Source organism: Rutidosis leptorrhynchoides, chromosome 3 (genome assembly GCF_046630445.1).
Source record: "Rutidosis leptorrhynchoides isolate AG116_Rl617_1_P2 chromosome 3, CSIRO_AGI_Rlap_v1, whole genome shotgun sequence".
Taxonomy (NCBI): Eukaryota; Viridiplantae; Streptophyta; class Magnoliopsida; order Asterales; family Asteraceae; genus Rutidosis; species Rutidosis leptorrhynchoides.
In genome coordinates this window covers 381395622-381408662 of record NC_092335.1, presented here as the reverse complement: position 1 = coordinate 381408662, position 13041 = coordinate 381395622, and positions in this window count along the sequence as shown.

Below are 13041 nucleotides of genomic sequence, written 5' to 3'. Positions count from 1 at the left end.
CTTTGGTAAGAAGCGAACATCACTAATCCGTAAGCATAACATGCTTCTTTATGTTGCATGTTAGAAGCTCTTTCTAATTCACGAAATCCTATGTTGGGATATGTTGAGTCAAAATAGGTTCTTAACCCGTAGCGTAAAATTGCATTTGGGTTCCCCGCATTTAACGCTTTAAAGAAAACACGGCGTAACTTAAAGTCTCCCCAATGTGATAAACCCCACCTATCAAAGGAAAGCTTTTTATAAACTAAGGCATTTCTGGAAAGTCTTTCAAATGTTTGACAAGTTAATTTCGCCATAACTAAATGTGCTGATGAATTCTGACCGACTCTAGACAAGATTTCCTCAATCATATCCTCTGGTAGGTCTTCTAAAATATTCGGTTGTCTACCCTAAAATTTCGCCATAACTTTTTGTTTTTATACTGTAAAATAGACAAGGATTAGATTCGTAATAACAAACAATACAAGCAATTTTTACATAGAACATAAAAGTACAAGCACACTACAACACATTTATTACACAACATGCTCACACCCCTCTAATCTGAATCACTGGTTTCTTCTTCTTCGGACTTAGTTCTTTTTCCTAATCTTCTAGGGATATATGATTTTCCTCTAATATGAGTTGTCATTTTCCACATTGGTTTAGAAAAACCTGGCGGTTTAGAGGTTCTCGGGTTATTGTCACGATATTGAAAATACGGGTGTTGACGGTACATATAAAGTTCATCGGGGTCGGAATCAGATTTCTCTATTTTGATGCCTTTTCCCTTATTATTTTCGTTCGCTTTATTAAATTGGGTCGAGGTAATTTCTATAACATCATCGGAATCCTCATCGGGATCCGATTCATCGGAAAATTGGTAATCTTCCCAATATTTTGCTTCCTCGGCGAAAACACCATTGACCATTATTAACTTTGGTCTGTTGGTTGAGGATTTTCTTTTATTTAATCGATTTACTATAGGTATCAATATTTCTTCCTCTGGAACCTCTTCTTCTGGTTCCTCCTCTTCCGATTCCTCCTCTTCTGGTTCATCTTCTTCCGGTTCCTACTCTTCCGGTTCTTCTTCTTCCGGTTCCTCTTCGGGAATTTGTGAATCTTCCCAAAATATATTCGACTCTTCATTATTATTAGGTGAATCAATGGGATTTGTACTAGAGGTAGACATCTATCACACAATATCAAACACGTTAAGAGATTAATATATCACATAATATTTACATGTTACTAATATATAGTTTCCAACAAAAAATTTTAAGCAATCGTTTTTGAAGAAAAACACGGTCGAAGTCCAGACTCACTAATGCATCCTAACAAACTCTGTAAGACACACTAATGCAATTTTCTAGTTCTCTAAGACCAACGCTCGGATACCAACTGAAATATCCCGTTCATATTGATTATAAACGTTCCATATTAATTGATTTAGTTGCGAGGTTTTGACCTCTATATGAGACGTTTTTCAAAGACTGCATTCATTTTTAAAACAACCATAACCTTTATTTTATCAATAAAGGTTTTAAAAACATTACGTAGATTATCAAATAATGATAATCTAAAATATACTGTTTACACACGACCATTACATAATGGTTTACAATAGAAATATATTACATCGACATATGTTTCTTGAATGCAGTTTTTACACAATATCATACAAACATGGACTCCAAATCTTGTCCTTATTTTAGTATGCAACAGCGGAAGCTCTTAATATTCACCTGAGAATAAACATGCTTTAAATGTCAACAAAAATGTTGGTGAGTTATATGTTTAACCTATATATATCAAATCGTAACAATAGACCACAAGATTTCATATTTCAATACACATCCCATACATAGAGATAAAAATTATTCATATGGTGAACACCTGGTAACCGACATTAACAAGATGCATATATAAGAATATTCCCATCATTCCGGGACACCCTTCGGATATGATATAAATTTCGAAGTACTAAAGCATCCGGTACTTTGGATGGGGTTTGTTAGGCCCAATAGATCTATCTTTAGGATTCGCGTCAATTAGGGTGTCTGTTCCCTAATTCTTAGATTACCAGACTTAATAAAAAGGGGCATATTAGATTTCAATAATTCAACCATAGAATGTAGTTTCACGTACTTGTGTCTATTTTGTAAATCATTTATAAAACCTGCATGTATTCTTATCCCAAAAATATTAGATTTTAAAAGTGGGACTATAACTCACTTTCACAGATATTTCCTTCCTCGGAAATAAGACTTGGCCACGGATCGATTCACGAACCTATACAAATATGTACATATATATTAAATTATGATCAAAATATAATTACAACCATTTTTATTATGTTTTAAAGATTTGAGTGTATTAAGTCAGCTCTCCTCGTTAGTAACCTACAACTAGTTGTCCATAATTAGATGTACAGAAATAAATCGATATATTATCTTGAATCAATCCACGACCCAGTGTATACACGTCTCAGGCTAGATCACAACTCAAACTATATATATTTTTGGAATCAACCTCAACCCTGTATAGCTAACTCCAACATTACTGCATATAGAGTGTCTATGGTTGTTCCAAATAATATATATATATGGGTCGATATGATATGTCAAAACATTTGCATACGTGTCTATGGTATCCCAAGATTACATAATATATTAGAATACATGTATAATATAATATAAGTTTGCTAGGATATGATTAATATAGATTTGTTACCAATTTTCACGTAGCTACAACAAGCAAAAATAACCAATATTGTTTTACCCATAACTTCTTCGTTTTAAATCCGTTATGAGTGAATCCAATTGCTATGGTTTCATATTGAACTTAAGTTTATGATTATATATAGAAAAAGTATAAGTTTATAGTCAGAATTATAGGTTACAAGTCATTTTTGTAAAGGTAGTCATTTCAGTCGAAAGAACGACGTCTAGATGACCATTTTGGAAAACATACTTCCACTTTGAGTTTAACCATGATATTTGGATATAGTTTCATGTTCATAAGAAAAATCATTTTCCCAGAAGAACAACTTTTAAATCAAAATTTATCATAGTTTTAACTAACCCAAAACAGCCCTCGGTGTTACTACAACGGCGTATATCCGATTTTATGGTGTTCATCGTGTTTCCAGGTTTTAAATCATTAAGTTAGCATATCAGATAGATATAGAACATGTGTTTAGTTGATTTTAAAAGTCAAGTTAGAAGGAATAACTTTTGTTTGCGAACAAGTTTAGAATTAACTAAACTATGTTCTAGTGATTACAAGTTTAAACCTTCGAATAAGATAGCTTTATATGTATGAATCGAATGATGTTATGAACATCATTACTACCTCAAGTTTTCTGGATAAAACTACTGGAAATGAGAAAAATGGATCAAGCTTCAAAGGATCCTTGGATGGCTTGAAAGTTCTTGAAGCAGAATCATGACACGAAAACAGGTTAAGTAAGATTTTTACTCGAAATAAGATTGTTATAGTTGTAGAAATTGAATCAAAGTTTGAATATGAATAATACCTTGAATTAGAAATATAACCTACTATAAATGACAAAGGTTCCTTGATCTTAGATGATTACTTGGAATGGATTAGAATGTTTGGAAGTAAACTTGCAAACTTGGTAGTATTCTTGATTTTTATGAAACTATACTTATGGAATTTATGAAGAACACTTAGAACTTGAAGATGGAACTTGAGAGAGATCAATTAGATGAAGAAAATTGAAGAAAGAAAGTGTTTGTAGGTATTTTTGGTCGTTGGTATATGGATTAGATATAAAGGATGTGTAATTTTGTTTTCATGTAAATAAGTCATGAATGATTACTCATATTTTTGTAATTTTATGAGATATTTCATGCTAGTTGCCAAATGATGGTTCTCACATGTGTTAGGTGACTCACATGGGCTGCTAAGAGCTGATCATTGGAGTGTATATACCAATAGTACATACATCTAAAAGCTGTGTATTGTACGAGTACGAATACGGGTGCATACGAGTAGAATTGTTGATGAAACTGAACGAGGATGTAATTGTAAGCATTTTTGTTAAGTAGAAGTACTTTGATATGTGTCTTGAAGTCTTTCAAAAGTGTAAGAATACATATCAAAACATAACATGTATATACATTCTAATGGAGTCGTTAAGTCTTCGTTAGTCGTTACATGTAAGTGTTGTTTTGAAACCTTTAAGTTAACGATCTCAATTAATGTTGTTAAACCAATGTTTATTATAACACTTGAGATGTTAAATTATTATATTATCATGATATTATGATGTATGAATATCTCTTAATATGATATATACATTAAAGTATCGTTACAACGATAATCGTTACAACGATAATCGTTACATATAAGTCTCGTTTCGTAAATCTTGAGTTAGTAGTCTTGTTTTTACATATGTAGTTCATTGTTAACACACTTAATGATATATATAAATATCATTTTATCATGTTAAATATAGTGTATCAATATCTTAATATGATACATATATATTTAGTAGACGTTATCATAATGATAATCGTTATATATATCATTTCGAGTTTCTTAACTTAGTAATCTCATTTCTTATGTATATCACACATTGTTAATATACTTAGTGAGATACTTACTCATCATAATCTCATGTCAACCGTATATATATGTCTATATATACCACAACATGTAGTTTTTACAATTTTGTAACGTTCGTGAATCGCCGGTCAACTTGGGTGGTCAATTGTCTATATGAAACCTATTTCAATTAATCAAGTCTTAACAAGTTTGATTGCTTAACACGTTGGAAACATTTAGTCATGTAAGTATCAATCTCAATTAATATATATAAACATGGAAAAGTTTGGGTCACTACATTTTCCATGTTTATATATATTAAATGAAATTGTTATTTACATGATTAAGTGTTTCCAACATGTTAAGTAATCAAAATTGTTAAGACTTGATTAATTGAAATAGATTTCATATAGACAATTGACCACCCAAGTTGACCGGCGATTCACGAACGTTAAAACTTGTAAAAACTATATGATGACATATATATGATTATATATATAGTTAACATGATATTATGATAATTAAGTATCTTATTAGGTATTTTAACAATGAGTTATATACATAAAATTGAGTTTATTGAATTAAGAAACTCGAAACGATATATATAATGATTATCGTTATAACAACGTCTTACTAAATACATATGAATCATATTAAGATATTGATACACTATGTTTAATCATGATAAATGATAAGTAAACATGTCATTAAGTGTATTAACAATGAACTACATATGTAAAAACAAGACTACTAACTTAATGATTTCGAAACGAGACATATATGTAACGATTATCGTTGTAACAACATATAACTGTATATATAGCATACTAAGATATATTAATATATCATAATATCATTATAATATAATAATTTAACATCTCTTTAGATATAATAAACAATGGGTGTGACGACCCGGAAATTTATGACTAAATTTAAACTTTATCTTTATATTATTCTGACACGATAAGCAATGTTTGTTAAGTTAAATCTCAAGGATTTTAAACTATGTTTATACATTCATTTAAACCTCGACCAAATTCCAATGATTCACGAACCATTAAATGAACATATATGAATATGTATGTATATGTGTATATGTTATAAATTAAAAATGTCAACAAAGTATTTAAACGTATAATGCTTTATATGAACGTATTTGTTTCAATATGATTATCGATGAAATTAAAAAAAAATATATTAAATGATTGAATTATCAGAAACATTGAATTATGATTACAAGTCTCTGTTGAGAGGTCCACTATGATTTGAGAAAATCTATTCCTCTTAACGATATTCGAAATAATTTGTAAAGCTATTTATAAACAAAAATAAAAAGTGTCATTTACGAAAGTTAGACAAAAGCTAGTGGAGAATTGGTTTCCATAATATTCTATTAATCTATTTTCAAACGTACAAAAACATTTTCAGTTTAAAAAGAACTTTATTATTAAAACGTATATAACTTTTATAAATATCTAGAATCACTTTTGACAACTCATTACTTAACCAGTATAATAAATATAACGATATTTATATTTTATTTCATTAAATATATATAACGATTTAAATTAATATTATATATATTTATACGCGTATTATACATACATAGTTTTTATAGTTTTACTATACTTTAACTTTACCTTTACTTTACTTTTACTTTACTTTAACTTTAATAATTCACTTTAATAATTCATATTTTAATAATTCACTTTAATAATTCAAAAATCTATTATAAATAGAATTCAATAGGTTTCATTATTTCATAGAAACTTGAAAATATATTTCTCTAAACTCTCTCAATCGATTTACATATATATATATATATATATATATATATATATATATATATATATATATATATATATATATATATATATATATATATATATATATATATATTTGCTCTGTATTATTTCAAGATATTATTAGTATACATAAAATATTACGACGGAGTGATGTCCGAGTGATTTCAAAATAGTTTTTTGAATGAGTCGAAGCTAAGGAAATTATGGGTTATAGCTATGGAGGTGATGGGTATGGTTCATGGGTATGCTCGTGAGGTCAATCTAGTGTGTATCATCTCCGTTGCGTCTACGTACTTTCATGCAATATTGAATCTCAATATTGATACGTGAACACTCATAACTTAACTTTTATATATCAATAGTGTATCCCTGACTAGTGCTCGAGTATATAGGATTATGCATGCTTGTACATTCTATATTATCCTTAGATAGGTTTGTTGAATCCTGAATTAGATACATATGCTACTGAGATAGGGTATATGATATGCATGTCATTGGAAAGCTAGTGAAAAATTAAGAACTTTTCATTTAGATATCGCATGGTTTCGATGAACGGATTAGAAGTTATAGTCAACTGAATTTTAGTATTATTGTTAAAATGATTATTATTACTATCGTCGTTATTATTTTAATAGAAATATCATTATTACTATTATGTTAGTATTATCATTTTATCATAATACCATTTTTAGTAAATATAAATATTGTTATTTTTTTATAGAATAATAATAATTATTATTACAAAATAATACAGCTTTTACTTATTATTATTATGATCAATATTATTTTAATCAAATAAATAGGGGATACAAAGATATTTTTCACCACGCGTAATATAATTACATTAATAATACTTACCACTATAGTTTTTACGATATTAAGTGAACTTTATAAATTTTACTACTTAAGATATATAAAAGTATCTTTTATCATATATAAACGTTAATATAAATTTTTATTAATAAATGACTTTTATTATTATAAAATCTAATAAATATATTTAAATATATAAAACGACTATAGTTAAGTTATATAATAAACACGTATAAATTTTAGAAGTCATTTTGGGTCAAGTTGACTTTTGTTGACTTTTGCATATTAGTCTCGAGCATTAGGATTGTGGTACACTATGACTTGACCAAAAATTGTTAGACAAATATTGACCAACATATAAATATATATAATTAATATAGGTTCGTGAATCCGAGGCCAACCTTGCACTTGTTAAATGACGTTATATGTATTTTTACTACGAAATACAGTATGGTGAGTTTCATTTGCTCCCTTTTATATATATTTTTGGGACTGAGAATACATGCGCTGTTTTTATAAATGTTTTACGAAATAGGCACAAGTACTAAAACTAATTCTATGTGGGTTTAAACCATAAATATACCCTTAGCTTGGTAACATTAAACTACTTGTCTATGTACGGTAGGCGCGAATCCTAAAGATAGATCTATTGGGCCTGACAAACCCCATCCTGACTATGGGATGCTTTAGTACTTCGAGGTTATTTTAAACACACCTGATCTGGTGTACTTCAGAGGGTAAAACATGAACGTTAAGGCTTGTTACCGGGTGCCTACAACTTATAGAATACTTTTATACACTTGCGAGTGTACATATATTTATAAACGGAAATCTTGTGGTCTATTAATATATTGAAATGATTGTTATGATAAACCTATGAACTCACCAACCTTTTGGTTGACACTTTAAAGCATGTTTATTCTCAGGTATTAAAGAAATCTTCCGCTGTGCATTAACTCATTTTAAGGATATTACTTGGAGTCATTCATGGCATATTTTGAAAGACGTTTCATTCGAGTCATTGAGTTCATCAAGATTATTATTATGTCAATTATAGTTGGATGTATTATCAAATGGTGTGCATGCCGTCAACTTTCGTTGTAAAGAAAGTTTGTCTTTTAAAAACGAATGCAATATTTGTAAAATGTATCATATAGAGGTCAAATACCTCGCGATGTAATCAACTATTGTGAATCGTTTATAATGTATATGAACGGGTCCTTTTAGTTGGTATCAGAGCTAGTTTAATGCCGTTTATTAGCGGGTTAATCGTAGAGGGGGTTCTCACAGTGTTATCTGTGACGAAGCATTGGCTCTTACTCCTCGCGTTCCCTATTAGGGTTGGCTGTACTGCCGAGAGGCGGGCCGTAAAATCAGTGTCTGAGGTACGCTCAGTGGTCACAGGCGGTTAGCTGAGAAGGCACTGAGTGGGATGCGTCCCCAACTTTCAGTTGGTATCAGAGCGGTGGGCTTAGCGAACCAGGTCTTCATTAGTGTGTCTAACTGATAATCATTAGGATGCATTAGTGAGCCTGGACTTCGACCGTGTCTGCATGTCAAAAGTTTTGCTTATCATTTTTGTCGAAAATTGCCTGCTTATCATTCTTAGTCTAGACACGTCTTACTTCATTGATTGCATGAATAGTGTATAGACAAAATTCATATCTTAGCGTATCTGCTAATCCATATCTTAGCGTATCTGTTACTGTAAACTTTGCCTGACATATCCCGTAAATTCCTCCGTAATCTACGAAATCTTTGCGCTATATATATAGATATTCTATGTAATTAGAATACCACCTGATAGCCGAAAATTCATTTCATATCGAAAAATCCTTTATTCAATCGAACGAAATGGAATTCGTCATTAGTTCAAGTCCCTTGAATTCCGATATGGAATCCCACTCAAGCTCCGAAAGCAGTGTGACCGGAATGGATCAACCAATTAGCCATCATTTATTCTGGATGAATTGGGGATAGGTTCGTAGCCTCCTCAATAATTGGAGACAAGAAGAAGGTGATCCCTTCCATCCACCACATTTCCCTCTTGGCGATGAACCTGAAGCACTTACCGGCGAACCGGTCCGAAACACCATTTTCTCTCTCATTTCCAGAGTATCTCGTCACGATTATATACTACATCAAATTCTAGATTTTATTTATCCGCTCGTCCGAACCGACAATCATCCCGGTGTAATAGAAGAAGTCAACGAGCTTCGCGCTCGAGTAGTGGCTTTAGAGAATATGGTGCAAGGGTTACAAACACCAACAAATAACGAAGTATTAATTCATAATTTCAATCTTATTGAATAAATACTCCGTAAAAGTTATGTAATTTCTGAAGTCTTTAGGGATTATTCAGTTCTAGTTTCAACCGTAAATCAAATGAGTTTAATTTAATATTAACTCATTAAATCTATGTTACATCTGAAGAAAATATGCACATATATATTTTCATAAAGACTGTAATAAAATTCTGTTGTACAAAATATTAATTGTGAAAAAAAAAATTTTAACGGGTAGGTAATATCCGAGAGATATATAAATTCATAATTAATATGTTACATTTTTCGAATCTGATTAAGCAAATCATCAACTATACTCCCAAAATCTCACAACAATATACATTCTTGTATAGTAATCAAAACAACCATTCTCACCCAAATTTGACTACGCATTCTGATTTTGACAAATCAAAATCCAAGTCATGATTTAACAGAAGACATCACTCTTAGATTCCTACATCTTTCAAAGCTATACTTTGACTTCAAAACAGTGTTAGAACATCATATGTATATTAACGATTACAAACTGTGTTCAAACTCTCCGAAGTTTTCGAAGACACTTCAAACAATGAACAATCGAGATGATGATATAACTACATATTACCCACATTTATGTACCTAAAAAGCTCTCGAATCCAAAGTCATAGTTCGATGCATATCCGTGTCAGACCCTTTGGCATTTATTAGCTAAAATGACTTTTCAATTCCTTTTCAAAGTAGAGAGTTTTGTCACAGCTCCAGCAAGTCAACTTCGACTTTTCAGTCGGACTAGTCTTATTATAACCTCGATAGATATGTTGCCCTTTCGTCATCGTTACTGGGGACCTTTCATATCTCACCACCTTATCAATAAACTTACCAACAACTTCAATTATCTTTGACTTTTCAAAAAATCATTATATTTATTGAAATCACATCATTTACTCATTCGCACCTTGTAACGAGAATTGTCATACGAATCATCGAAAAACAGTAACCAGTATTTTGAAATCTCGCAGCATGTCTACGCCAACAGTTATATATGTACGTAAAACGTCTATCTCCTGGACTTACATACTTTGAATGTGAAGTTCTGAAAAGTATTTTGAACTGCAAACTAGTTCTTGAAATGCTGACGAAGCATCAAAAACTGTAAACGATCTTAACAGTAAAAAGTTTGATGACAAAGAATAGTAATGTGGTAAAGCTGAGAAAAAGAGAAGGTTTAGAACTGGAAAACGGATTGAACAGACTATGAAGGAGGCTGTGGACAAATCACAAAGACTAAATCTGCCTTCAAAGAATCCAAATGATTCAGTGCCTGCTAAAGTCATTAACGAATACCTTACTCTTTATTCTAAACCTTTACAGAAAAATCTTCATCATAATCCATCATTTCCGTAATATTTCATTATAAATATCTTTCATTATAAATATATATCCATCATAATCCATCATTTCCGTAATATTTCATCATATCTTTCATTATAAATATCCGCGATATTTCTGAAGATATTTTCACAACTAATCTTATCTGAAGTCATTTATCTCTTTGCGCTATCAGTGTTACATCATAAAAGAAACTATTAGTTTCTATATTCTATAAACTTTCGAGTTTAAATTATGAATGTTTTGAAGTAGTGTTGGGAACTGAAGCATGAATTAGTATAATATAATAACACTTGATCAACGTGATTATATTGCAGTAAGTCATGCTGAGTTTCTAATGGGACATGACGATTCACAGACCATGCCGTCATCATGTTCCATGTTACACGACTCTTGTATTCTATTTAATCTCTAAAAATATCAAGAATATATTTTCTTGATGATTCGGTCTTTTCAGAGTATTCTGGTAAATTAACAAATCAAGATCGTGCCATTACCATTTCCTTCTTAGAACATTAACTATGTTCATTCTGAAATTCATATCTGCGAATACTGGACCATTACAAACGTTGCTTAATCGCAAGAAGAAGAAACAAAAGGACAAAACTCCAAAATAGAAATTGGAGTATAAATCGCAACAAATAGAAGGGAGCATTAACTGTGGATGTCAATGATTATAGAAGACAAAAGCAGGGGCTTTGAAATATAAGGGAAGATATAAAACCCAACAACCACCCAAAAATTATAAACTGTATATATCGATGTATATAGCAATATAAAGACACAGAAGAACTAAAAATACTATAAAACCGAGAGTATAGTAGAAGTAAATAGATTCTTCCGGAGGCAGATGAAAAAGAAGAACGACAGACTTGAAAGTGAGGAGTATATCGAGAATCAGTACTGGATGAAGCATATTGACAAATACTTTAAAATATGAGTTGAGGGAGAAAGAATAGAAGGTGTGAGTTGTAAGGAAACGAAGGAGGTGGATTTATAGTGAAATACCCGACAGAGAAATCAAGATGGATTATCGTATTAATTCGAAGAGAATCATAATCTCCTTAATCACCGAAGTATCAAATCCAACATAGATTACAAAGATTTTCTTTAAATTCGGAGATCAATTGTGATGATGTCAAAAGATATGACGAATCACTATAATCTTATTTCCTTCATTTACGATAACTTCCCTCATACGCTTCAAGTAATCGAATTATTTTATCCATACTTCTTAGACATGATAAAACTTCATAATCGTTACGTCATAATAACATTCTCATTGTTAGCCATAACGACCTCTATCAAATTTCGGGGACAAAATTTCTTTAACGGGTAGGTACTGTGATGACCCGAAAATTTCTGACTAAATTTAAACTTTATCTTTATATTATTCTGACACGATAAGCAATGTTTGTTAAGTTAAATCTCAAGGATTTTAAACTATGTTTATACATTCATTTAAACCTCGACCAAATTCCAATGATTCACGAACCATTAAATGAACATATATGAATATGTATGTATATGTGTATATGTTATAAATTAAAAATGTCAACAAAGTATTTAAACGTATAATGCTTTATATGAACGTATTTGTTTCAATATGATTATCGATGAAATTAAAAAAAATATATTAAATGATTGAATTATCAGAAACATTGAATTATGATTACAAGTCTCTGTTGAGAGGTCCACTATGATTTGAGAAAATCTATTCCTCTTAACGATATTCGGAATAATTTGTAAAGCTATTTATAAACAAAAATAAAAAGTGTCATTTACGAAAGTTAGACAAAAGCTAGTGGAGAATTGGTTTCCATAATATTCTATTAATCTATTTTCAAACATACAAAAACATTTTCAGTTTAAAAAGAACTTTATTATTAAAACGTATATAACTTTTATAAATATCTAGAATCACTTTTGACAACTCATTACTTAACCAGTATAATAAATATAACGATATTTATATTTTATTTCATTAAATATATATAACGATTTAAATTAATATTATATATATTTATACGCGTATTATACATACATAGTTTTTATACTTTTACTATACTTTAACTTTACCTTTACTTTACTTTTACTTTACTTTAACTTTAATAATTCACTTTAATAATTCATACTTTAATAATTCACTTTAATAATTCAAAAATCTATTATAAATAGAATTCAATAGGTTTCATTATTTCATAGAAACTTGAAAATAT